Raw genomic sequence first — 25,969 nt, 5'->3', positions numbered from 1 at the left:
TGAAGATGCTATCAAAGATGAGAAGTAGAGGAAAGCCATGAATGAGGAGATAAAAGTCATAGAGAAGAATGAGACATGGGGACTCATTTCTCTACTAGAAGGGCTTGAACCGATTGGAGTAAAATAGATTTTTAAAGTCAAGAAGAATGCACAAGGTGAAGTAGAGAAATACAAAGCATGATTTGTGGCTAAAAGCTACAAGCAAAAAGTCGGGATTGACTACGAGGAGATCTTTGCTCCTATTGCTCAAATGAAAACCATTCGCTTAGTGATTTCTTTGGTAGCTTAAAATAAATGAAAAATTTTTCAACTTGATGTCAAATCAGCCTTTCTTAATGGCTACTTAATGAAGAGGTGTACATTGATCAACCCAAAGGTTATGTCAGAAGTGGGCAATAAGACAAAGTGTTGAAATTAAAACAGGCACTCTACGGTTTGAAGCAAGCACCTAGAGCTTGGAACTCAAGAATTGATGCATATTTCAAGGCTAATGGCTTTGTTCAATGCCCCTATGAACAAGCTCTCTATGTCAAAAAGAAGGATGGGAATATATTACTTGTTTCATTGTATGTTGATGATCTTATCTTCACCGATAATTCTACACAATTGATCAAAAAATTCAAACAAGCAATGGTGAAGGAGTTTGAAATGACTGACATGGGACTTATGTCCTATTTTCTTGGTTTAGAGGTGAATCAATTAGAAAATGAGATTTTTCTTTCCAAGAGTACTATGCAAAGAAAGTGGTTAAAAGCTTCAAGATAGAAGAATGCAATCCTATTAGCACACCAATGGATTGTGGTGCAAAATTATCCAAGAATGATGAAGACAAGGTGATTGATTCTACACTCTACAGAAGCTTGATAGGGCGTTTGAGGTACTTGACATGTACAAGATCAGATATATTATATGGTGTTGGTTTGATGATTCGATTCATGGAGGAACCAAAATCAACATATTGGAAGGTGGCTAAGAGAATCTTACATTACATTCAAGGTACTTTAAGCCTTGGTTTATTCTATTCTTATTTTAATAATTTTAACTTGAAGGTTATTTTGATAGTGATTGAGGTGGAGATATGGATGATAGAAAAAATACTTCCGGATTTATATTTTTCATGGGTGATACAGTATTCTCATGGATATCAAAGAAGCAATCGATTGTTACTCTCTGAACTTATGAAGCTGAATATATTGCAGCATCTTCATGTGTTAATTATGCAATATGGCTAAGGAACTTGCTAAAGAAAATTAATTTTGATCAAAATGAAGCTACACAAATTTATATTGATAGTAAGTCGGCAATTGCTTTAGGAAAAAATTCAATCTATCATCAAAGGAGCAAACATATAGATGTTCGCTTTCATTCAATCCGAGAGCATATGAAGAATAAAGATGTGGAGCTTATTTATGCAAAGACTTATGATCAAATTGCGAACATTTTTACTAAACCACTTGGAGTTGATCTCTTCAACAAATTTAAAGATCTACTTGGTATGAAGGATGAAAGATAATTAGTTTAAAGGAGGGTGTTGAAAATAAATAAACTTAATTGTGCATGGAATCAAGAGATGCTGGTCAAAGAAATCTTTTGTGTTCCTAAGAGACCTTGTTTCAACAGAAGGTATTGGAATTAGTAAACTAAGGGTGCGTTTGGTTACACTTTTTGATTTTTGATTTTTAATTTTGAAAAAATATTTTTATTTTTTTTTGATTTTTGCTATTGAGTAAAAGCAAAAAAGTAAAAAGTATGTTTGGTAACTATATTGCTATAAAGAAAAAAGTAATATTTGGGGATGGCAGGTGAAGAGCTCGACGAGAGAGAAGGGTTTAGGAAGGGGGTGAAGAGGTGAAGAGCTCGATGTGGGAGAAAAATTTGGACTTTTTATTTTTTGGTTTGGCATTTTAGATGTGCGGAAGCAAAAAAAGCAAAAAAACAAGTTTTAGAAAGCAAAAATTTTTGCTTTGTATATAAAGCAATTATTTTGATTATTTTGATTTTTATTTTTTGCTTTTCATGGTGTTACCAAACATTGCTTTCTAATTTTTGCTTTTTTAAAATCAAAAAGTAAAAAAAATATTTTTTTAATGGCTAACCAAACGCACTCTAAATTAATATTATCTTGTTATTAGCAATGACTTTTAGTGTTTTCTATGAAATGCACTTAGAATTCTTCTCCATGTATAAAACCAAAGTGTCATTCATAAATATGACTCTTGGTATTTTGTGTAGAGAATAGTTAAAGGATTGTAAAATCATCTATATAAAGGGATATACTTGAGTCACTTTGGATCAAGAGAGTTGAAAGAATATCAAAAAAAGCTAAAGTTCTCTTCTTGCAAAAAGCTCTATTCTCTTCGTTCTTTAATGAGAAATACTACAATACTTCTCTCTTCCTCTATCCACCATAACAGATATAACTTTTGTAAGTCCTTCTAATAACGTTTGTAAAGCACCATAACTGCTTTATTTGTACAAATGTTGAAGAGAGGTCAGCTAATACTTGGTTGTTTGGAAGCACCATAACTGCTTTATTTGTACAAATGTTGAAGAGAGGTCAGCTAATACTTGGTTGTTTGGAAGGACAACAAGTGCTCTTTGATTTTATATTTTTAGGCTAGAGGTAGAAGCCTTTATTGGATGCTAACCACTGTGTTACGGATCCTATGATTTTGGTTACTTTTATTCATATCATAATTTCGACTATCTTAAATGGATATTCGGTTTCAACCCTAACTAGTTGAATGAACTTTAAAAAAAAAGGGAAAACAGTGTCAACCAGAGCCGATGACCTTTCCCTAGGAGTAACTTAGGAGAAACGTGATGTACGATATTTGAAGGCAGGACACAACTCAGGGGATTTTGTCAACAAGAATTGACATGAAGGATCCAACAAAGCCAACTGAGATATATGTAATGCCTAAGGATGAAAAGCAGACTAAACGTAACCTCACATGCAGCTTGATAGTTGCATAGAATTCTCCGTGTTTGTTTCTTTTAAGAGTAGTTTAATTGTTCTGGTTGATCATTAATAGCTCTTATGTTAGATTCTTCGCATAGTCTGTACACTGAATTAGATTACACAGAAATTTACTAGTGATATGTTAATGCACGGTTTAATTATGAATGATCTCCCATGTGTTGTAACTTACTAATAAGCTTCGCCAAGTATAATTCAATATAGGTCTTTTTTTTTTTTGGTGATAAGTATAATTCAATATAGGTTGACCATACCTTCCCAGAAGAACATAGATAAATCCAAGAAATGTAGCACAGCTCAACTGAGCTAGGCGTAGTGGATCATGAGCTTAGAAAAATAAACTATCCATGGAATCTTTAGCTATGCAAACATGCATGGGAACTCATCTATGATAGTCTTTCTAGCAAAGGTAACATGCCACGTCCAAACATAGTGCTTCTTTATGGATGGGTAAGCTAGGATTGGTTCCACAGCAACCAAGTTAAGGAAAGAACTAATGACTTCAGATGCTATCTGTAAGCATATCTTTACCCACACAAAGTGTACTGATCAATATGTTAAATTTCTAATACAAGTTTAATGTTGTTTTCCTTTAAAAAAGTAACGCTTATAAACAATTAAGAGTATTGAAAAATCCACCAAGCAAACACCTAAAGTTCCACCTCCTAAAATGAACTGCTGCACACGTTCAGTCATGCTCTATAACTCCAACACATGACTGTAACGTACCAATGGTTCATCCGTTGAGATCAAATGACTAATTAGTGGTTTGCGCTTGTCATTGTACCGTAAACCATGACCCTTCTAATTAAATAGAAATTATAACGGCATGATAAATATGTGCTGCTTTATTTAAGCAATTTGATTCATTTTTATGTTATGAAAACAGTAGAGCACATGAACTGATCATCTTTTTCATTCACGTTCAAGTCTCTCACCCCCCTCCCCCTCCGCCACCTTTCCCGGTGCATGGATGAGTTGTGCTAAGTTCACGTCTAATGTTTAGGTATTGGTGTACCGACACGGATATATGATGCCAACTTAAACGTTGGAGGAGTGGTTGTGCCAATTAAGCACCAGCCATCCATGTCACCAGATTCCTCCTAACATAGTTAAGTCAACCCTTTTGCCCAAATGTTTAAATTTTCTTCCTCACTGAACTTCTCTTATAAAATCATACCTCAATTATTAACACAAGACTCTTCAAAGCATTGCAGAAGAAAACCAAATGAAATTGCAAAGAAGACATGCATTCCAAAGTACTAGTGTGTGGATGACCAGACACCATATGAGCCCTTCAAAGTCCTACACTTCAGCATCACAGAGTTCTATTATGACCTTTGCACTTAAGATGGCCTCAAAAACTTTGTCCTAATGCCGAATTTATCGTTCGCCAGGAGATGACTCGGGTCATTTCAGTTGCTCCAAGTCTTGCTGGTCCTCTATTAAGGATGCATTTCCATGATTGTTTTGTGAGGGTAAGTTACCAAACCTGTTGCAACAAACGTTCTTGCACATCATTCAAGAGATGAAAGAAGAGGTGTTCTTAATATAAATGATTGGCATGCAGGGATGTGATGGCTCAGTTCTACTGAACTCTACTCAAGAGCAATGTAGCTGAGAAAGATGCTCCTCCAAATCAAAGCCTTCGGGTTTTGAGGTGATTGACCATATTAAGGCTGGATTGGAGAAAGCTTGTCCAAACACAGTCTCCTGTGCCGACATCATTGCACTGGTTGCTAGGGATGCAGTGTTCTTGGTAAGAAATGCCATGCATATTGTGATGAAAAGAAATGCCATGGATTAATTCAATTCTACAGCTTATCTGCCTTATTTAACCAAAAAATCATCTGCTACCAGACTGTTAGGTATAAAATATCCCCCAGCCGAAGTTCAAATGGGCCGACCCTTCCAGGGCTCTTCCGGCTTCCGACCTTGTGGGCATCTTTCTGAACTCCCTCGACCGTCCGAGCTTCCATAATACCATCCGGACTTCTCCGACATTGAGCTCCTCCATTCATGTACCGGGCTGCTCCAAATGCTCTTTGGGCTTCAATATCAGCCGATTTTCTGCAGTGATCGACTATTCTCCGAATCTCTTCCAGACTTCTTCCAGCCACGATCGACTCTACTCCGAACTTCTTCCGGACTTCGTCAATGGCCAGCTTCCCCAACAGCAGGACTTCTACAGTAACTAGACTCCATCTAAGTTTCTACGGCGGTCGACCGCCTTCTGATTTCATCCGAGCTCTTACGAGAGTCGGATCTCTACTCCAAACTTCTATTGCAGGTGGACTTCATCCGAACTCCTATCAGGCCGGGCTCCATCGAACTTCTACAGTGGGTGGATCACAGACGAGCTTCTACAACGAACAGGCTCCACCAGCAGGATCTCTACTCCGAACTTCTTCTGGACTTCATCAATGTCCGAGCTTCTCCAACGGTGGGACTTCTACAGTAAGCAGTCTACTCCGAACTTCTATGACAACCGGTCTCCATCCGGGCTTCTACGGTAAGCGGCCTCCTTCCGGACTCCTACAGGAACCGGACTCCGTCCGAACTTCTACAGCGGTTGGGTTCCGGGTGAACTTCTACAATGGACATGCTCCAGCAGTCAGATTTCTATAGTGACCGACTGTCTCTGATGTCTTCCATACCTCTCCGGCCATCAACCCTCGACAGCGCCAGCTGACCTTCCACAGATCCATCCGATCTCCTCCAGCGGACGAACTTCCACAATGCCTTCCGAATTACGCTATCAGCCGACCTTCTGTCGGATTCCTCGTTTAATCGACCTCTCCGACGAACAATCTTAAGACGAGCTTCCACATCAGGCAAATCCCAGACGGACTTCTCTGGCAATCGAATTTCTATCGAACTTCACTAACGGAAAGTCTCCATCCGAGCTTCTACAATAGATGACTCCCATTTGTAGCATCAGCGCCCAAGACATCCGACAACAATAGACTCATCAGCAACCTCGAAAATATCTGAGCTTCTCCCGGATGGCTGAGACAGAGAGCCATACCGCTCCATCAGACGTCCCAGCCGAGCTTCAGCCGTCAGACACGAACTCTCTGGTAAGTCACGACAATAGCCACTACCCCACTCCACTCTCGGTAACAGATTCCATATGGCCCCCCACTACTCTCTGGCAAGTCGCGACAACAGACACCACTCCACTCTCCGTAACAAACTCCACGTGACCCTGAACGGCCCCCTGATGCCACTACTCTCTGTAACAAACTCCGCGTGGCCCCGAACGGCCCACTACCAGGTGGTTACAGACGTCGCTGTCAATCAGTTACGCTCTCCGTCTATAAAAAGGACCCCCAGATATGTTCTTCTCAAGCTCTAAACTCTATCTCGAAACTCTGCTAAAATTTTCATTCGAGCACTCTATTTCTGTTGAGGCAGAGTACTGACTTGAGCGTCGGAGGGTCTTGCCGGAGCACCCCAACTCTGATTTAGACTTTCCTTGCAGGTTCCGACGGCGGAGCGACCCCCCCGACTCCGGCTTCTCCGACGTCGGCAAAATTCTGCACCAACAGAATTGGCGCTAGAGGAAGGGCCCCTGTGTCTTCGCAGTACCCTTGTTCTTAAAGGATGCTCAACAGGACTATCTCCGATCATCTTCTCCGACATCTTCTTCTCCTTCTCCTACCAGATCTCCACCTGATGCCTCCCCGAAAGGCATCCACCAGGCGATGCATGGCCTCCACGGCCAGATCTCAGCGAGCTTCGCAGGCTCCGGCCTCGTCTCCAGTTTTTCAGGCTCCTCCTCCTCCGGCAACGGCAGTCGGCATGGAGCAGTTCAACTTGCTGGTTCAGCAGGTCAGGGCCTCACCGAAGTAGTGCAGGCCATGCAGCAGCAGCCACAGGCATCAGTGCGACTGGAAGGAGCATCGTCGGAGTTTCAGAATCCGACGACCAAGCGGGCCACTTGGGCCAGTTGCCCAGTCTTCCCTGGAAAGGGGAAGTAGAAGGCGGAGAGCCCTCCGTCCGGTCATGATTCCACCCCTGGAGAGTCCCAACCTCCGTTCCACCAGAAGACCCTTGAGACTCACAGTCGAGAGGACCTCCTGGATCAAAGATTTCAAGAGATGAACCGACGGATTGAAGAAATCCGTCGTGCTCCCACTGCTTATAGTGAGGACATCTGCACTGACCCTCCTTTCTCTTAGATGATTATGCAGGAACCAATCCCGTCGAACTTCAAGCTCCCCCAATTCGAGAGCTACGACAGGACCTCAGATCCGGTTGACCACCTGGAGGCCTTCCGAACAATGATGCTGCTCCATGGCACACCAGACGCTATCCTGTGCCAAGCTTTCCCATCTACCTTAAAGGGAGTAACAAGAAATTGATACTTGGCACTGAAGTCAGGTACTATCTTCTCCTTTGATCAGATGAGCCACCAGTTCGTTGCTCATTTCGTCAGCAGCTGGCGTCTCCGGAGAGGTTCGGAGTTCCTCATCAACATCAAGCAAAAGGAGGGAGAACCATCCGAACTTACGTCAACTGTTTTAACACCACCGCGTTGGAGGTCCGGAACTTGGACCAATCGGTTGCAATGGCCGCCCTGAAGAGCGGTCTTCAAAAGAATGATCTTCTATTCTCCCTGAAAAAGAAGTATCCCAGGGACTTCGCTGATCTACTAGCTCGGACCGAAGGATATGTCCGAGCAGAGGAAGCCTTCAAGCTGAAGGACAAGAAGGCCATGAAGGAGCGGCAGGCGAATGACTTCAGTAAGCTCGTAGTTGAAAAAGGGCCGAATGAAGCTCGGCCACATTCTCGAACTCCCTCCGAATACAAGCGTGTCTAGACTCCTCCCCGGGCTCGTAGGCAGAGAAGCTCAGACCGCAGAGTTCGGCGGGGCTCTTGTTGGAAAATGTGTCCCAAAAGCCAATCATCAAGCTGTTGACAGTTGAGCAATCAAGTATTGTAATTGATTTGTTAATAAATAAAATATATTTTTGATATTTTCATCATAAGTTTTCATCTTCTAATGAACTCCGTTGTTATGATGAAGTCCTTAGGACTATTTAAGTTCGATAAAGAGAGGATTTATCGATTAGTCCTTAAAACTGTTCACGATCAAATGATAAGCTGTTAATAAGAATGACAGCTTCTATCGAGTATAGGTCGCTGTAGGCCATATGGGTTGGTTGTCCTCTTAACCAAGGAGTGTGGAGACACTGGTATGGCATACAGGTGAGATGTAAGGGTACATCATCATTGAATGTGGCCAACTCCAGAGCATTCTGCTATCGAGAATGTCTCTGATGGGATATAGGTATAAGTGTCCCTTAGATCTGAGATCGCCTCAGTGACTTGCAAGCAACTCACTGTGCTTTGGTACTGGACTAACTAAATTTTTAATTCAGTAATGGAAGACTTCTGGGCATAGTCAAGTACTTGCGAAGTCAGAGTGTGATCGAGATGAGATTGACCACTCTAAGAGTTGGAGAAGAATGAGTCACTATATTTCAATTTAGTAAAATCTTGGCCAGAATAATCCATCAGATGGATTTGATATTTTGAAATACAATGTGGACAACCTGATCAGAGTTGATAGTTGAACTCTGAGATGTCCTATGATCATTTTGGTCAAGGGGATGAATTATATGGAAACTATATCCGCATGGGTTCTAAGGATGTTGTTCTACATATTCGACCTATCCGATCGTCGGGTACCATTGTTAGATGGTCATTTCGATTGGTACAAAAATTTATTCCTGTGCTATCGACTTAGGTTCGGATCTATGAGGTCACACATATTAGAGTTCATGATCCGATCGGATGGTTGATCAACGATTAAGAATCGTTCTAGGATTAAATGATTAATACGATTGACATTTAATCCAGTGCAAGTGTTGCAGGAGGATCGATTAGCAATTCGATTGCTAATTGGCTTAATTTGATTAAGCCAATGGGCTGAGATTAAGTCTGATTAAATATGATTTAATTAGATTTGATTTGGGCTTGATTGGATCAAGTCCAATTAGTTTATTGGATAAGCCAATTGCAAGGAAAAACTAGTCCTAGTTCAATTAGGATTGGGTCAACCTAATTTCTAATTTGATTAGAAAATTAAATCAGATTTAAATCTAATTTAATCTGATTAAATCAGATTCTTAATTGGATTAAGACCTATTTTAGTTGGGTTGATCTAATTTTGGTTTGATTTGGTTTAAGAAACCAAATTAAAACAAGTCATAAGATAGAATCCTAGTAAGACTAGGATTCCACCTTGCGCCACATAACCCCCCCACGCCCTCTCTCTTATTCCACGTCAATCTCCTCTTATTTTGTGTGACAAAAGCCCTCTCCCAGGTCTCTCCCACATCTACAAAAGGTTTTCTCTCTTTTTTCTTACATGAAAGGTGGTCTGGATCAAATCAAAGAGGAATAAGTTTGGATTTTGAATTCTATGAGATAGAGTTTTAAAAATCCAAAACTCTTTCAATTTTGCACCAAATTTATCCATTTTTTTTTTGAGATTTTCATGACTTTTAGGGTACATATTGTGCACCCTTTTCTGGTGGTCCATGCATGAAAATAAGGAGGAGGTGCTCAAGAGTTGGGCGCCCCTTATCTTGCCATGTTTGGATAAGCCTTGATTAGGTATTTGACCTAGACAAGGACTCTATCATATCTCTCTCTATAAAATGAGTTTCTTTATGAAATTTTTAGTAAAGATAGAAATTTTAGATACCTTTAGGCCATCCAAAAATCAAAGAGAAAGACCTTTGGATCATGGAGATATAATAGATACAAGATAGGGTGTCTAGAGAGAGAAACGAGAAGAAGAAGAGGATCTTCTTCTAGGGTTGTTTGTTTTTATCTCTTCCCTTCTTCCATCTTGAGTTTTCTGAGAGCATCTCAGATCTAAAACTCCTCCTCCTACTTCTCATCTTTGGAAGAGCCCAAATCAAGAAGAAGGAGGCACCTGATCAACCATCAAAGAAGGATCAGCGCAGTACTAGCATACTGTGCTGATTTCCTGAAGCAGGACTTCTGGTCGAGATTCGTGGGCTCGTGTGGATGACTCCTAGAGGCCAGATACGTGTGTGACTTGCAACATCATCCTCAAGCCCGGATCAGCGAGGTTAGAACATCTAACTTGCAAGGTAATAGATCTGATTATTGTTTAACACATACATTAGATGTAGTATAGAAACATGTTGATATAATCAACATGTAGTTCATGCTATATATATTTTAATTTTTAATTTAATACTATATAATAATCATATAATAGGATCTTAGATCTAGAGATTCTCTAATTTTAGAAAATAAATTTTGATTTATTTTAGTCTTCCACTGCATGATCTTGAAAAAGTTTCAAGATCTAACCCTGAAACCCTAGATCTGGTTCCTTCAATTGGTATCAGAGCCTAGGTTCTTCATTACATGATTATTTATACATGCTTAGATTATTTCTTAGATTAGATCTAATTTATAATCTGATTATTAAATCTAAAATAAAATCTTTGTTAATAATTTTTGTGCAAAGAAATTATTTAAAGTTGAAATTGTTTCAATTACATGAACCTGTTTAGATTAGATCTAAAGTAGTTTCATATTTATTTCACTTGCATCTTGATTATGAATCAAACATGCAATATGGTTGGTAGAATCATATTATAAAATTATTTTATAAATATAAAAATTATTTTTTGAAAAGCCGAACCCAATCCTCAGTCCAAAACTTAATTAAGAATTAAGAAGTTGTTTTGATTAGGTTCTAGGATTGTGAATTGAAGAACCTAAGACACAAACCATAACACATTGGGTTAATGGGTTAGTGGAAATTAGGTTCATTAATTGGGTTAGACCTATGGTTAGATTAAAGATGACTTAATTAGAGAATTGACTAAATCTAATCAATTGTTGTCTTAGATTAGGTCAAGGATGTTCTAGATCAATTACAATAATTGTAGTTGGTCAAGTCCATGTCTTTAACAAGAACCAAATGGACTTGATTCTTGGCTAAGCGGTCTAGCACGAACTGTTAGGTTGATCTAATCGAAACTAATTAAACCAGTTGGTGTCTAAGGTAAACCAGACCGGTGGTTTTTAATTGGGAGCCCGTTTACCTGGCCATTTCTGATGGTGTCTAAGGCAAGCTTTGGCCGACCCTCCCACTGATCGAACTTACCTAGCCTCTTGGTGAAATTATGTTTTGATCGGATCACTTGACTATTCAAGCTGACCCATGTTAGCTAGGTAAATCAGTGTGACTGATTTAGGTGCTCCTAGACCAGTCCTTTTAATAGTCTCCCTTAAACTGACTTGGTGAAGCCAGTGGGAGGATCATGATATGCTGGTTCATCTGACCTCATCTAAATCTCTAAAATTATTAGGTCCTTAAAATGATAAAGTTATGGAGATAACTGAGTCATAGCCTCCCATTAAGGTGTTTGATAATGAGTCCATTAACTCAATAATCATTGCAGACCCAAAGGCCTGGTGATTGTTGACTAATGGAATTATCACTCATCATATGACGACTTGGAAGGGTCTCTCTAATGGTGGTTAGGTGAGCCAACCAAAGTTGGGCTTAATCATTCGTTGGTTAGATGCACAAAGTATGGTCATGTTAATGGTTGGACCTAACCGGATCCTTACAGTGGAGGCCAAAGCCTACTGATTAGGTTTTTGGAGCAAAATTAAAATTACTAGAAATTGTTTAGAGAAACAATTGGTTATGAACCTACCCTTAGATGTACATGGGTTGGCCAACTAAAGTTGGGCTTGTGTGCAGTCTAAGTGGATTCTAGTACCCACTAAGGAATTAGGGTAATTCCTCGAATTGAAGGTAGAGGCTACCAATTCGAATAAAATAGTGGGAGAAACCTTTTGATTAAAGTCCAAATCTTTAGGTTTAATGAATCAATTACTAATTAGGTTATGGTTTTCCTTTGTGCATATATAGCCACTTCCCTATCGCTCCGATCATTGTTGGACAATAATAAGTTGGTGGGACCCAACTTCGGTAGCTGCTACCGAAAGTTGAAAATAGTCTTGGAGCATGAATGGATCCTATATATGATAATGGATCCTGCACCTAAGGAGCCAGCTGCCAATGCACGTGAAACAGTCAGAGACACTTACCAGAAGTGGCTCAGTGATCGGACCACGGTGCGCTGTATCATGCTGGCTGCCATGAGCGATGAGTTTAGTCGCAGATTCGAGATGCTCAACCAAAGGACATGCTTCAAGTATTGGAGGATGCCTTTGGCACACCCGATGACGTAGAGAGGCACAAGACTAGTTGTGCCATCTTCAACGTCAAAATACGGGATGGTGCCTCTGTCACTGATCATGTATTGTACATGATCGAGCTGATGGAATGATTGAGCAAGCTGGCTTTCCCTTACATGAGCAGCTTGGAAAGATGCAATACTGAACTCGCTGCCCAAGTCTTATCTCCCATTCCTCACTCATTATAGAATGATAAAGCCTAAAGTAAACTACCATGGGTTACTGGGGTTGCTTCAGAACTTTGAGAAGGATCACCAACTCCACAAGGAGTTGGTGAACTTAGTGGAAGATTCATCTTCTGGTTCTCGACCCTTTAAGAAAGGGAAGAAGAACAAGAAGAAGAAAGTGAAGAAGGTGCAAGTTCAGGCTGGGACATCTATGCAGGACCAGACCAAAAAGATCAAACCGATAAGAGTCAAGCTGAATGCTTTTTTTGCAAGAAGCGGGGCACTAGAAGCGGAACTGTCCCCAGTACATTGCCTCCTTGGACCCGAACAGGCAGAGAAAGCAGCAAGTTGTTGCTAGGCAAGGTATTTATATGATAACTCCTTGTAATTTTTCTATTTGTGATATAACTGACTGGGTATTGGATACCGATAGCCCTTACCATATTTGCAATTCATTGCAGGGGTTGCAGGTCAGTAGGAGATTTGAGCAAGGTGAGAGGTTCTTGAACATTGGAGATGGAAGACCAGTTCCAGTTCTAGCATTAGGAATCTTGAAACTTGTATTTGAATCCCATATCGTTGTTCTTAATGATTGTCATTTCTGTAGGCCTTCTGGCCAAAAATGATTATGAAATTTCAATAAAGAAATAAATTTGTAATGTCATTGAGAATGGTATTACTATTTTTTATGGCTAGTTGAACAATGGTGTGTATATGTTATCACAACCTGTTAATATAGTCTATTCAACTGGCAAGCACCCTAGATTAGATAGTGTGTCAGATATCTACTTATGTACTGTAGGCTAGGTCATATAAACAAGAACAGAATAAACAGGTTGACTCAAGAGGAATCCTCAAAGTCAGTGATTGTGAATCACTTCCAACCTGTGAGTCCTGTCTTCTTGGTAAAATGACCAAGTCACCTTTTATGGAAAAGGTGAGAGAGCTACTGAGCTCTTGAGCCTAGTACATACTGATGTATGCGGGCCCATGAGCACAAGTGCTAGAGGTGAATATTTCTACTTCATAACTTTCATAGATGACCTATCCAGATATGGATATGTCTATCTGATGAAATATAAGTCGGATTCATTTGAAATGTTCAAACGATTTCGAAGTGAAGTAGAAAAACAAACTGGGAAGAGTATTAAAACTCTTCGATCTGACTGAGGAGAATACCTTTCTAGTGATTTCTCACATATCTAGGAGAGAATGGGATTCTCTCCCAATGGACTCCTCCAGGAATACCACAGCATAATGGTGTGTCTGAAAGAGAAATCGGACTCTGTTAGACATGGTCGATCCATGATGGTTTTGCTAGCTTGCCGATATCCTTCTAAGGATATGCACTCGAATCGGCCTGTTATCTGTTAAATAGGGTTCCAAGTAAGTCTATAATTAAGACTCCATATGAGATATGGATAGAGCGTAAGCCAGCACTTTCACACCTTAGGGTCTGGGGGTGCCCGGCCTATGTCAAACGATTAGTCACAGACAAACTTGGACCTAGGTCTGAAAATGCACATTCATTGGGTACCCAAAGAGACGAAAGGATATTTTTTCTACCATGCTGATGAACAAAAGGTGTTGTCAGCCTTAAGGCAATCTTTTTAGAAAAGAGTTCCTTGGTGAAAGAACCATTACCTCAAAGGTTGAACTTGATGAAGTTCAACAGGTAGAAGACCGACACCAATAGCTGAACCTGAGTCGGATTTGATTCGATCAGATCCGGAGCCCAATGTACCTGCACCATTAAGGCGATCCGGTAGAGTACCGCATCAGTCGGACAGATACTAATTTTTTGGTTCGGAACGGTGATCCCATCGAACTCGATGAGAACGATGAGGATCCGATCACCTATATGGATGCAATGCAGAGATCTGATTCTGAGAAATAGCTTGAAGCCATAAAATCGAAATGGATCCATGAAGTCAACGATGTATGGACATTGGTTGACCCACCTGAAGGGGTTAAACCCATTGGGTGTAAATGGTCTTTAAAAGGAAGAGGGCGCAGACGAAAGGTAGAGACCTATAAAGCCCGTCTGGTTGCCAAGGGATATCATCAACATTATGGTATTGACTATGACGAGAATTTTCTCCTGTGGCAATGTTCAAATCCATTCGGATAATGCTTGCAATAGCTGTCCATCTGGATTATGAGATCTGGCAGATAGATGTAAAGACAGCTTTCCTGAATGGAGAGCTGACCGAAGAGGTGTATATGATACAACCTGAGGGGTTTACATCCACAGATGAGTCCAAGGTGTGCAAGCTTCAGAGATCCATTTATGGATTGAAGCAAGCTTCTCGGAGTTGGAACATGCTTTTGATAAGGTGATCAAAACGTATGGCTTCGTTAAGAATGGAGAAGAGCCCTGCATCTATAAATGGGCAAATGGTCCAGTTGTGGTATTCCTTGTCTTGTACATGGATGACATTCTCTTAATCGAGAATGACATCCCGCACTACAGGGAATAAAAGTTTGGTTGTCATCACAGTTCTCCATGAAGGACTTGGGTGAAGCATCCTACATTCTAGGGATGAAGATCTATAGGGATAGATCTAAAAAGATGCTTGGGTTATCCCAGTCCACGTACATAGACACTGTGCTGAAGAGGTTCAGCATGGAGAATTTCAAGAAGGGCTATCTACCGATAGGCCATGAAATTTTTCTCTTTAAGAAGGATTGTCCGACAAGTCCTGAAGAGAGAGAGCGTATGAGTAGAGTCCCATATGCTTCGGCCGTGAGATCTATCATGTACGCCATGACATGTACAACACCAGATGTGGCATACTCACTAGGAGTAGTGAGTAGATACCAATCTGATCCTAGAGAAAATCACTGAAAAGTGGTTAAAGCTATCCTTAAGTATTTGAGAAATACTAAGGACAATGGTTGGTTTATGGCGAGTCAGATCTGAAACTTGTGGGGTTCACAGACTCCAGCTTTCAATCTGATCATGATGACAGTAGAAGCGTGTTGGGTTATATCTTTACTCTGAATGGTGGAGCCATCTGCTGGAAGAGTTTCAAGCAGCATATTGTGGCAGACTCTGTTTGTGAAGTGGAGTACATCGCAGCATCGGATGCCGTGAAGGAAGCTGTGTGACTGAAAAATTCATCACTGAGCTAGAGTAGCACCCTCCCTCGATGGTCCAGTCTTGCTCTATGCGACAGCACTGGTGCCATAGCTCAGGTGAAGAACCCAAAGCACACCAGCGGACGAAGCACATTTTGCACCGCTTCCATCTAATCTGGAGATCGTGGATCGAGGTGATGTCGACCTTCAGAAGATGACAGAAAGGAGAACCTGACCGACCCCTTCACTAAAGCCTGACAATAAAGGAGTTCGACAACCACAAGTCGAAGATGGGTATTAGATACTGTGCCGAGTGGCTTTAGACAAGTGGGGTTGTTGAAAAATGTATCCCAAAAGCCAATCGTCAAGCTGTTGACGGTTGAGCAATCAAGTATTGTAATTGATTTGTTAATAAATAAAATATATTTTTGACATTTTCATCTTAAGTCTTCATCTTCTAATGAATTCGTTGTTATGATGAAGTCCTTAGGACTATTTAAGTTTGATAAAGAGAGGATTTATCGATTAGTCCTTAAAACTATTCACGACAAATGATAAGCTGTTAATAAGGACGACAGCTTCTATCGAGTATAGGTTGCTGTAGGCCATATGGGTTGGTTGTCCTCTTAATCAAAGAGTGTGGAGACACTGGTATGGCATACAGGTGAGATGTAAGGGTATATCGTCATTGAACGTGACCAACTCCAGAGCATTCTGCTGTCGAGAATGTCTCTGATGGGATATAGGTATAAGTGTCTCTTAGACCTGAGATCGCCTCAGTGACTTGCAAACAACTCACTGTGCTTTGTACTGGACTAACTGAATTTTTAATTCAGCAACAGAAGGCTTCTGGCACAGTCAAGTACTTACGAAGTCAAAGTGTGATTGAGATGGGATTGACCACTCCAAGTGTTGGAGAAGAATGAGTCACTGTATTTCAATTTAGCAAAACTTGGCCAGTGTAATCCATCAGATGGATTTGATATTTTGAAATACAATGTGGACAACCTAATCAGAGTTGACAGTTGAACTCTGAGATGTCCTATGATCATTTTGGTCAAGGGGATGAATTATATGGAAACTATATCCCATGGTTTTAAGGATGTTGTTCTACACATTCGACCTATCCGATCGTCGAATACCATTGCTAGATGGTCACTTCGATTGGTATAAAAATTTATTTCTATACTATCGCTTAGGTTCGGACCTATGAGGTCACACACATTAGAGTTCATGATCCGATCGGATGGTTGATCAATGATTAAGAATCATTCTAGGGTTAAATGATCAACGATTAAGCTCGTGTGGATGACTCCTAGAGATCGGATGTATGTGCGGCTTGTAACATCATCCTCAAGTCGGATCAGTGAGGTTAGAACGTCTAACTTGTAAGGTAATAGATCTGATCTATTATTTAATACATACATTAGATGTAGTATAAAAATATGTTGATATGATCAACATGTAGTTCATGCTCTATATATTTTAATTTCTGATTTAATGCTATGTAATAATCATGTAATAGGATCTTAGATCTAGAGATTCTTTGGTTTTATAAAATAAATTTTGATTTATTTTAGTCTTTCACTGCATGATATTGAAAAAGTTTCAAGATCTAACCCTGAAACCCTAGATTTGGTTCCTTCAGCTCTCCCCCAGGAAGATTTCACAGCTACATCCCTCTCAATGCATCGAAAACCCAAGTGCTGATGGAGGTCAGGGAGTAGCTGTCGAGATCGGAAAGGATGCACACACACTCCGGGAAGCGCAATCCTAACAAGTTCTGTCTCTATCATCGTGACCACGGTCAGACATGGAGGAGTGCATTCAGCTCCAGACGAGATCGAGGAGCTCATCAGATGAGGTGGCTCGATAGATTCATTTGACGTCGGCCTGAAGGTAGGGAAGATCGGCTGAGGGCCCTGCCACAATCGAAGCCGCCAGGAGGGAAGACAGCCTGAAGATCGGCCTCCAATAGGGATCATCAACTCCATCTCTGGAGGACCTCGACGGGGAGCAAGCCTTCCATGATATGGGATTCAAAAAATCTATGAATGTATTACCAACAACTTTGCCCTAAATGAAAATTTCTTTCATATCTGCATATCTTTTCTTTTGGCATGAGCTTGTAACGACAGGGAGTAGCTCCTTCAGACAATCGAAACACGACCATGTTAGGAATAGGAGGAGAACCTCGTCTTAACATGAGCAAAGTCGAAGGCTCGATTATTTAGAGATCGGATGGGGGGAGAGGCCCTTGCAACGGCCCTTATATGCCCCACAGCTATGTTAGGAACAGGAGGAGAACCTCATCCTAACATGAGCAAAGTCGAAGGCCCAGTTACTTTAAGACCGGATGGGGGAGAGGCCCTTGCAACGGCCCTTATGTGCCCTCACAGCCATGTTAGGAACAAAAGGAGAACCTCATCCTAACATGAGCAAAGTCGAAGGTCCGATTATTTTAAGACCGGATGGGGGAGAGGCCCTTGCAACGCCCTTATGTGCCCCACAGCCATGTTAGGAACAGGAGGAGAATCTCGTCCTAACATGAGCAAAGTCGAAGGTCTGATTATTTTAAGACCAGATGGGGGGAGAGGCCCTCACAACGGCCTTATGTGCCCCCACAGTCATATTAGGAACAGGAGGAGAACCTCATCCTAACATGAGCAAAGTCGAAGGCCCAGTTATTTAGAGACCGGATGGGGGGAGAGACCCTTACAATGGCCTTACATGCCCCCACAGCCTTGTTAGGAACAGAAGGAGAACCTCATCCTAACATGAGCTGAAATCGACTATGTCGGGAACAGGAGGAGAACCTCATCCTGACATAAATGAAGATCCGATCGTTCAAGATCGGATAAGGAGAAAAGCCTCCTCAATGGCTCCTCTACACTCCTACAACCCCGTTAAGAGCAGAGGAAAATCCTTACTCGAACACAAAAAAAAAAAGGAAGAGAGAAAGAGAAAGGACGAGCTATACCAGCGATAAGAAAAAAATAAACTACATCAAAGACACAAGGAACCTCGTCTCAATGAGGAAGGAGGCTCTAGTCAAAGACCCTCAGTCTCTAAGAGAGAACCAACACTTGCAGGAGAAAATCGACTTCCTCAAGGTAACAAAAAGTTGAATCCCCAAGCTCGAGCATCGAGAGGAAGCATCAAACTCGAGTGGCCTCGAAAAGACCTTCGGTCATGAACAAAAGGGCAAATCAACACGGCGACGATCAAAAATCTTCAAACAATGTCGATATCGAACAAGACAAAAGATAAAAAAAGTTTGATAAATGAAACTTAATACAAGAACGGACAAGGTAATGAAATTTTTTTTTTCATTTCATTAGTAAAGTATACATTACAAAGCCTTTGAAGGCCACAAACGAAAAACGACAAGAAAAGGAAAGAATACATAGAATAAAAGGTAAAGAAGCTCTAAGGAAGCTCGGCTTCTTCAGACTTCGAACTCTCGGTTCCAGCCATCATCGAGAATTGCCTTAAGTTTTTGACTTCTTCTTTCAGTTCTTTCTTTCTTAACAGCATCTCCCGATATATTTGGTGGAACCGCCGACTCTCGCCCTCTGACTCCCGAAGCCTCTTCCTCAGAACTTCGGATTCCGCCTCAGCATCCTTGACCACCTGCTACTCGTGGACTAGCTGAATCTTCAGCCGTTGCAGTTCGGCCTTCTCCTGCCCAAGGGCCACGGACAGTTCTTCCATGGTCCCCCTCAAGGAGAGGAGCTTGTCGGAGCTTTGTGCAGAGATGGCCTAGACTCTCTCAGACAGCTGTCTCTGAAGGCAGACAACCTCGTCGGTCGTCGTCTTGAGCTTCCTTCGGTAGTCGTCTACTTTCCACACCAGCCGACTCGGTAGGCGTTGTAGTTCGCCTCGACGTCCTGCAGCTGCTTCTGAAGGTCGGAGAACTTCTTCGACCAGTCTCGATCGCAGTCAGCCTGAGTTGTGAGCCAGGATGAGCTCCCTTCTAACTGGCCGATCTTCTCCCGTGCAGCCGCCAACTCGACCTCAAGAGAGCTGATCCTGGAAGCCTGAGTCCAGGATCGGTCGTTGGCATGTTTTCGGAGTTCCTCAAGCTCCTTCACGAAGTCAGCCTTCCTTCGGGTGTAGTCCATGAAGCCCTTCTTGTGGAGGTGCCGAAAGTGAGCAGCCTCCGTAGTGACTTTCGAATGGATCTTCCTCAGTTGGTGAAGTTCGTCATCTAGCTTCTTGGATTTCTTCGTCAGGCGACGAACTTTCCTTCTGAGGTCCCGGCCATCGACTTCAGAGGAATCCCTCGTGGTAAGGGAAGAGCTTCGGTGGGGCACTATCATTGGAAGACAAGAGCGCCACAACACAAATCAGTGACAGAAAACAAAAGAGAAGAAAGGGAATGTAGAGTAAAAAAGAGGAGCCCTCTGTAAAGAAGAATCCGATTTCATTGATTAAGTTATTCTTAAGTACAAGAGAACGAAAAAAGTTGCAAAAAAAAAAGAGAATACAAATTTAGAGGTTTCGGACCTCTGGGCAGAAGTGGGGGAGCTCGGCACCTCCGGAAGCTTGGTCGCGACAGCTATGGCAGTCGAGGAAGTCTCGACTGGAGGAAGACCGGCAGTAGCCTCAGAAGGTCTGGCTTCATCATCAGACGCCTCATCCAGAAAGCCGAGGTCCAGCCCGAAAAATTTTCGATCACCTTCTCTTGGCAAAGCTCAAAGCCCTTGATGAAGGCGGCCTGGCCGAACTCGACCTTCAGATCCCTCATCTCGGAGGAGGTTTTGAACTCCTCCACCGCCCAGACCATTGCCTCCGAAACCAAGGTCGGGACCTGCGCCTTCAACTTGGAGACCTCGATCTCTGCTTTCTTTCTTTCCTCTTCTAAGGTGGCCCTCAAGTCTGTCGAGGTCTGTTCCTCCTTCTGCAGTGCCTCTTGGAGACTCGCGACTTCGGTGATCTTCTCCTTGAGGTGGGGGCCTCAGCCAGGAGACCTTCCTCCACCTAGGCGGCCTCCTTCCTAGCATTGTTCATCGCCTCGATATTGGCGATGAGCTGGTGTCCAATCTACAAGAGCGGCCTGAGAGTCAATATAAAAACTGAGAAATAAGCCAAGCAAAGAGGCGAGAAGAAGAAAGGAGTAAATTGACCTACCTCGAGAAAGGACCCAGAGAGTCCCAGACCCACTGCTCAGGATCGGCGTGAACGATCTTGTGGACGACCTCGGGCAGGATACACCCATCGACCAATCTCTTTATTATATCCCTATTGTTAAAGAGATTTTCCCCCAGATCTTCTTCGGAGCCATTGTCCTCCTCGATGGCAGCCCTGCTACTGCGGCTCTTGCGGGCCAGTGTCTTCTTTCTCCTTCTCCATTCGGCCCCGGTGCCTCCTCGGACCGGGCCTCTGGAGCAAGAACCTTGGCCGGGGGTCTTCTTAAAGAGGCCCGGGGGACTGCGAGCTCGACGTCGGAGGGAGAGTCGACGGCAATGGCCGCCTGGGCGGGTGCGGCCGAGCTAGTCTCTTCTGCCCTTGCTCTCTTCGCCGCCCCGAGGATGCTGTGCCTTTCCTTTTATGGGTCTTGAGACCCTGGGCTAGCATTCGAGCTGCGTTAGCATCCATATCTGCAGTGAATGAGGATCGATATAGCTTAACAAAAGAACAGAAAGAAGGGGGAAGCAAAAAATATATATATATATATACCGGCAGGGTTGAGAGGGCTTAGGCCGATGTTGAACAAGAGTTGTTCCTTCAGGAGGTTGGAGAGAAGAGGGGTTAGATAAGCCTCGAGTTTATTGGAGGCCTCAAGGTCATCCTGTCCCAGGCTAGAAGCCCGACGGATGAAATCCCTCAGGAAGCCCCAGGGAGGCAACCCCAGCTCCAAGGACGGGCATCGGACTAGAAGAACCTCTCCTTCCAGTTGTGGATAGAAGTGGGGGCACTTTTCAGCAACCCCTTTCTACTGAACTGAGGGAAGAAGTACCACCAGTCCTTTATCGAGGGATGACACTTGAAGGTATAGAAATTTTTAAACAAAGAAAGAGTCGGCCGAACTTCAACTAAACTAGAGAGGGAAAGAAATCCTATCAGAAATCTAAAGGAGTTCGACGCTACAGAAACTAAAAAATATTTAAGAAGCGGAAGAAAGCAATAACAAAAGGTGGAAGCGAAAGTCGAAGCCCGACGCGGAAAGCTTCTTGGTATAAACAGAAGCAGCCGGGGGGAGGAGCGCTAGCCCGATCAGTCGGCTCGGGAAGCTCCAGCTCGTACTCTGGAGGAACCCCGTACTGAATCCTAATCAGTGAGAGTTCCTTCGAAGTCAGAGAGCTGGGAATGGTGTCTGGTACAAAGATCGGACAAGGTTTATCTATAGAACTAAGATTTTGGGGAGCTGGAGCGGACGAACTCCTAGAACTGCTAGAGGAGGAAGTGCTGGAGGATATTTTGGATCGAGCAAAAACCCTAAAAACCCCGAAAAAATTGAAAAAATAAGAAATAGGATGTTCGTGGAAAACCGAATAGGTAGAATGTAACAGAAGAAAAATAGAAGAAGAACAGCAAGAGAAAGAACAAAGAGGGGAGTTCTGGAACTAACCTAGACTGGTCCGAAGGATGCAGAGATGCAGAGATGGGGACAACTCGAAGAACGCCTAAGGCCGAAAAGAATGCTGAGGAAGGACAGAACTCTCAGGAAGAATGAGGGATCAAGAAACTTTCAGACAAAGTGAGACCCCTGAAGGAGGGGGGCAGGTTTAAATAGGCGACGAGGTCCGATGGAATAATGATCACGGATCTCCTCTGGCCGATCTACAACCGTCACGTATCCCACTCATCATGGCAGGTGGTTGAAAGTGGCCGACTGTTGATAGAACCATTATTGCACCATACCTTGAGCAACGCTCCAGCGAAAATCTCGAAAAAATCTTTTGGACCGCCTCGATTCGAAAAGGCTCCAGCACCAGCGCGTCAAACGCCAAAATATCTGGAAACAACCAAGTACGAAAATCGAGGGAGGCAACTTCGACTGTGAAAATTTTTCTATACTTCATTCAAACCTGAACTCAAAAGTAGGGGACTGGTGTTGGGTATAAAATACCCCCCAGCCGAAGTTCGAAAAGGGCCGACCCTTCCAGGGCTCTTCCAGCTTCCGACCTTGTGTGGCGTCTTTCTGAACTCCCTCGACCGTCTGAGCTTCATAATACCATTCGGACTTCTCTGACATTGAGCTCCTCCATTCATGTACCGGACTGCTCCAAATGCTCTTTGGGCTTCAATATCAGTCGATTTTCTGCAGTGATCGACTATTCTCCGAATCTCTTCCAGACTTCTTCCAGCCACGATCGACTCTACTCCGAACTTCTTTCGGACTTCGTCAATGGCCGAGCTTCCCAACAGCAGGACTTCTATAGTAACCAGACTCCATCCAAGTTTCTACGACGGTCGACCACCTTCTGAATTTCATCCGAGCTCCTACGAGAGTCGGATCTCTACTCCAAACTTCTATTGCAGGTGGACTTCATCCGAACTCCTACCAGGGCCGGGCTCCGTCCAAACTTCTATAGTGGATGGATCACAGATGAGCTTCTACAATGAACAGGCTCCACCAGCAGGATCTCTACTCCAAACTTCTTCGGACTTCATCAATGTCTGAGCTTCTCCAACGGCGGGACTTCTACAGTAAGTAGTCTACTCCAAACTTCTATGACAATTGGTCTCCATCCGGACTTCTACGGTAAGCGGCCTCCTTCCGGACTCCTACAGGAACCGGACTCCGTCCGAACTTCTACAGCGGTTGGGTTCGGGCGAACTTCTACAACGGACGTGCTCCAGCAGTCGGATTTCTACAGTGACCGACTGTCTCTGATGTCTTCCGTACCTCTCCGGCCATCAACCCTCGACAGCACCAGCCGACCTTCCACAGATCCATCCGGTCTCCTCCAGCGGACGAACTTCCACAACGCCTTCCGAATTACGTTATCAGCCGACCTTCTGTCGGATTCCTCGTGCAATCGGACTTCTCCGACGGACAATCTTAAGACGAGCTTCCACATCAGCCAAATCCCAGACGGACTTCTCTGGCAATCGAATTTCTACCAAACTTCACCAACGAAAAGTCCCCGTCCGAGCTTCTACAACAGATGACTCCCGTCTGTAGCATCAACGCCCAAAGCATCCGACAACAGTAGACTCGTCAGCAACCTCGAAAATATTCGAGCTTCTCCCGGATGACTGAGACAGAGAGCCATACCGCTCCATCAGACATCCCAGCCGAGCTTCAGCCGTCAGGTCCGAACTCTCTGGCAAGTCACGATAATGGCCACTACCCCACTCCACTCTCTGTAACAGGTTCCACGCGGCCCCACTACTCTCTGGCAAGTCGCGACAACGGACACCACTCCACTCTCCGTAACAAACTCCACGTGGCTCTGAACGCCCCCTGACGCCACTACTCTCCGTAACAAACTCCGCGTGGCCCCGAACGGCCCACTACCAGGCGGTTACAGACGTCGCTGTCAATCAATTACGCTCTCCGTCTATAAAAAGGGATCCCCAGATATGTTTTTCTCTAAGCTCTAAACTCTATCTCGAAACTCTGCTAAAATTTTCATTCGAGCACTCCATTTCTGTTGAGGCAGAGTACTGACTTGAGCATCGGAAGATTTTGTCGGAGCACCTCTAACTCCGATTTAGACTTCTCTTGCAGGTCCCGGTGGAGACGCGACCCCCCGACTCCAGCTTCTCCGGCATCGGTGGAATTCTGCATCAACACAAACTAAAGGACTATTCTGGCCATTCCTGACAGGATGGAGAGATGGCCGCATATCAATTGCCCAGGAGACCAGGCAACTTCCAACTGCCAACTCCACCATTTCTTCACTGATATCATCTTTTGCATCCAAGGGTCTCAGCGTCAAAGACCTAATAGTTCTATCAGGTACATATGATTTAATTTACTTTCTGGGAAAATAAAAGTTCGATTCACCTATAACTTATAATTTTGTTGTCCTCATTGTTTGCATAACTTATGTTTCCCATGTTAAGCCAATTCATCATCAGATACCAATATCAAACGAAAATTACGCTTAATTGGCAAACCTTTGATGTTGCTAATAATAAAAACTTGACTCCTTGATATGCCAGAACTCAAGGAGTCTTAAATCTACTCTAACACTAGGAGTTGGAGAACATTGTGGATTAGATTTGAAGTTTTATATAAACAACTTATGATCATCAATATAACTGGGCTCCTTCCTAACCAGGTGGGCACACATTGGGCACCTCGCATTGCACAGCCCTCCAAAAGCGCATAAACAACTACACTGGCAGGGGTGCCACAGACCCCAAACTTGCCCCAGACCCCAAACTTGATAGCCACTACATACCCAAGTTGAGGGCCAAGTGCGCACCCAATGATAATACGACCCTTGTCAAAGAGAAGAGGGCTTTTCAAGTCGGATGCAGCTCTTCATCAGAACAGCCAGACCAGAGCCTATGTTCTGCGTCAAGCTGGTGGTGCCTATGCATCAGAGTTCTTCAATGATTTCGGGGACTCCATGATCAACATGGGTAACATCCAAGTCCTTGCAGGCACGCAGGGTAGATCAGGAAGACGTGTGCTTTTGTTAACTAGCTAGCCAGGCTTGATATTTGATCCCGTGGAAGATTATTAGGATATTGGGACTGCTGCGTTATGTTTGTTTAAGAGATCCAGTGATGTAACAATGAGAGTTTCTAGTGTCTTTGTATTTCTTTGATTCTTAAGTGGAAGGGTAATAATGTACTGCGTCCCTCTTCTTTGATTCCTTTTCGTCCTTATAATTTTGGATGAGTTATTGTAATCAAAAGTTTGATGATGTAGTGGTTTGAGATGCCACGGTCGTTCTGGCACGATCCATGTCACAGGAATAACACGATGGTATACGTTGTTCATCTTAAATGGATGTCGTTTCCGTGTTTCAAACACCTAACACTTGGATCATCATGAAACAACTTGACCGTACTAAAGCACGCCGTCCTATTAAAATGTGGGTGCCAATGGAATAGTTGGAAAAGTTACTAAAAGTTGCAGCACTGGAGTTTAAATCCTGCCTGTGCTATCATAAAAAGGTGGGGTTCTCCCCTTCTCAATTTAGAAAAGGGAGGAAAAAATTCTTAATCCACTATTCATAGACATTATAAATATGTAGATAATTTTTGTATGAGACTTGTACCTTGAAGATATGTGAGTACTATAGAACAAATAAAGGGTTTTGCTAGGACACTCTTTTAATATAATTTTATTTAAAGATAAGAGATCTTGATCATCCATTTCATAAGGATGTTTGAGAAAATTGCATTATTAATAGGTCGGCACCGACTAGCTACAGGTCGGTAGCTCCTCTCTGTATTATTTTTTTGCACCTTACGAGACCAATCCACCTCCACCACCTCAACACCGTTGCTGTGATCATCATCGATGATGACGACCTAGCCACTCCTCCTATCATCGATG

The 25,969-nt window shown here is 43.0% G+C and overlaps 1 pseudogene; it reads left to right on the top strand.

Moving 5' to 3' along the window:
* Nucleotides 1–791: 791 nt before the first annotated feature.
* Nucleotides 792–25,112, top strand: LOC109505406 (peroxidase 1-like; annotated as a pseudogene).
* Nucleotides 25,113–25,969: the final 857 nt, after the last annotated feature.

The sequence above is a fragment of the Elaeis guineensis genome, chromosome 6 (assembly GCF_000442705.2).
Source record: "Elaeis guineensis isolate ETL-2024a chromosome 6, EG11, whole genome shotgun sequence".
Classification (NCBI taxonomy): domain Eukaryota; kingdom Viridiplantae; phylum Streptophyta; class Magnoliopsida; order Arecales; family Arecaceae; genus Elaeis; species Elaeis guineensis.
Note: the sequence above shows the minus strand (reverse complement) of the source record. Positions and strands in the feature narration are given on the sequence as shown.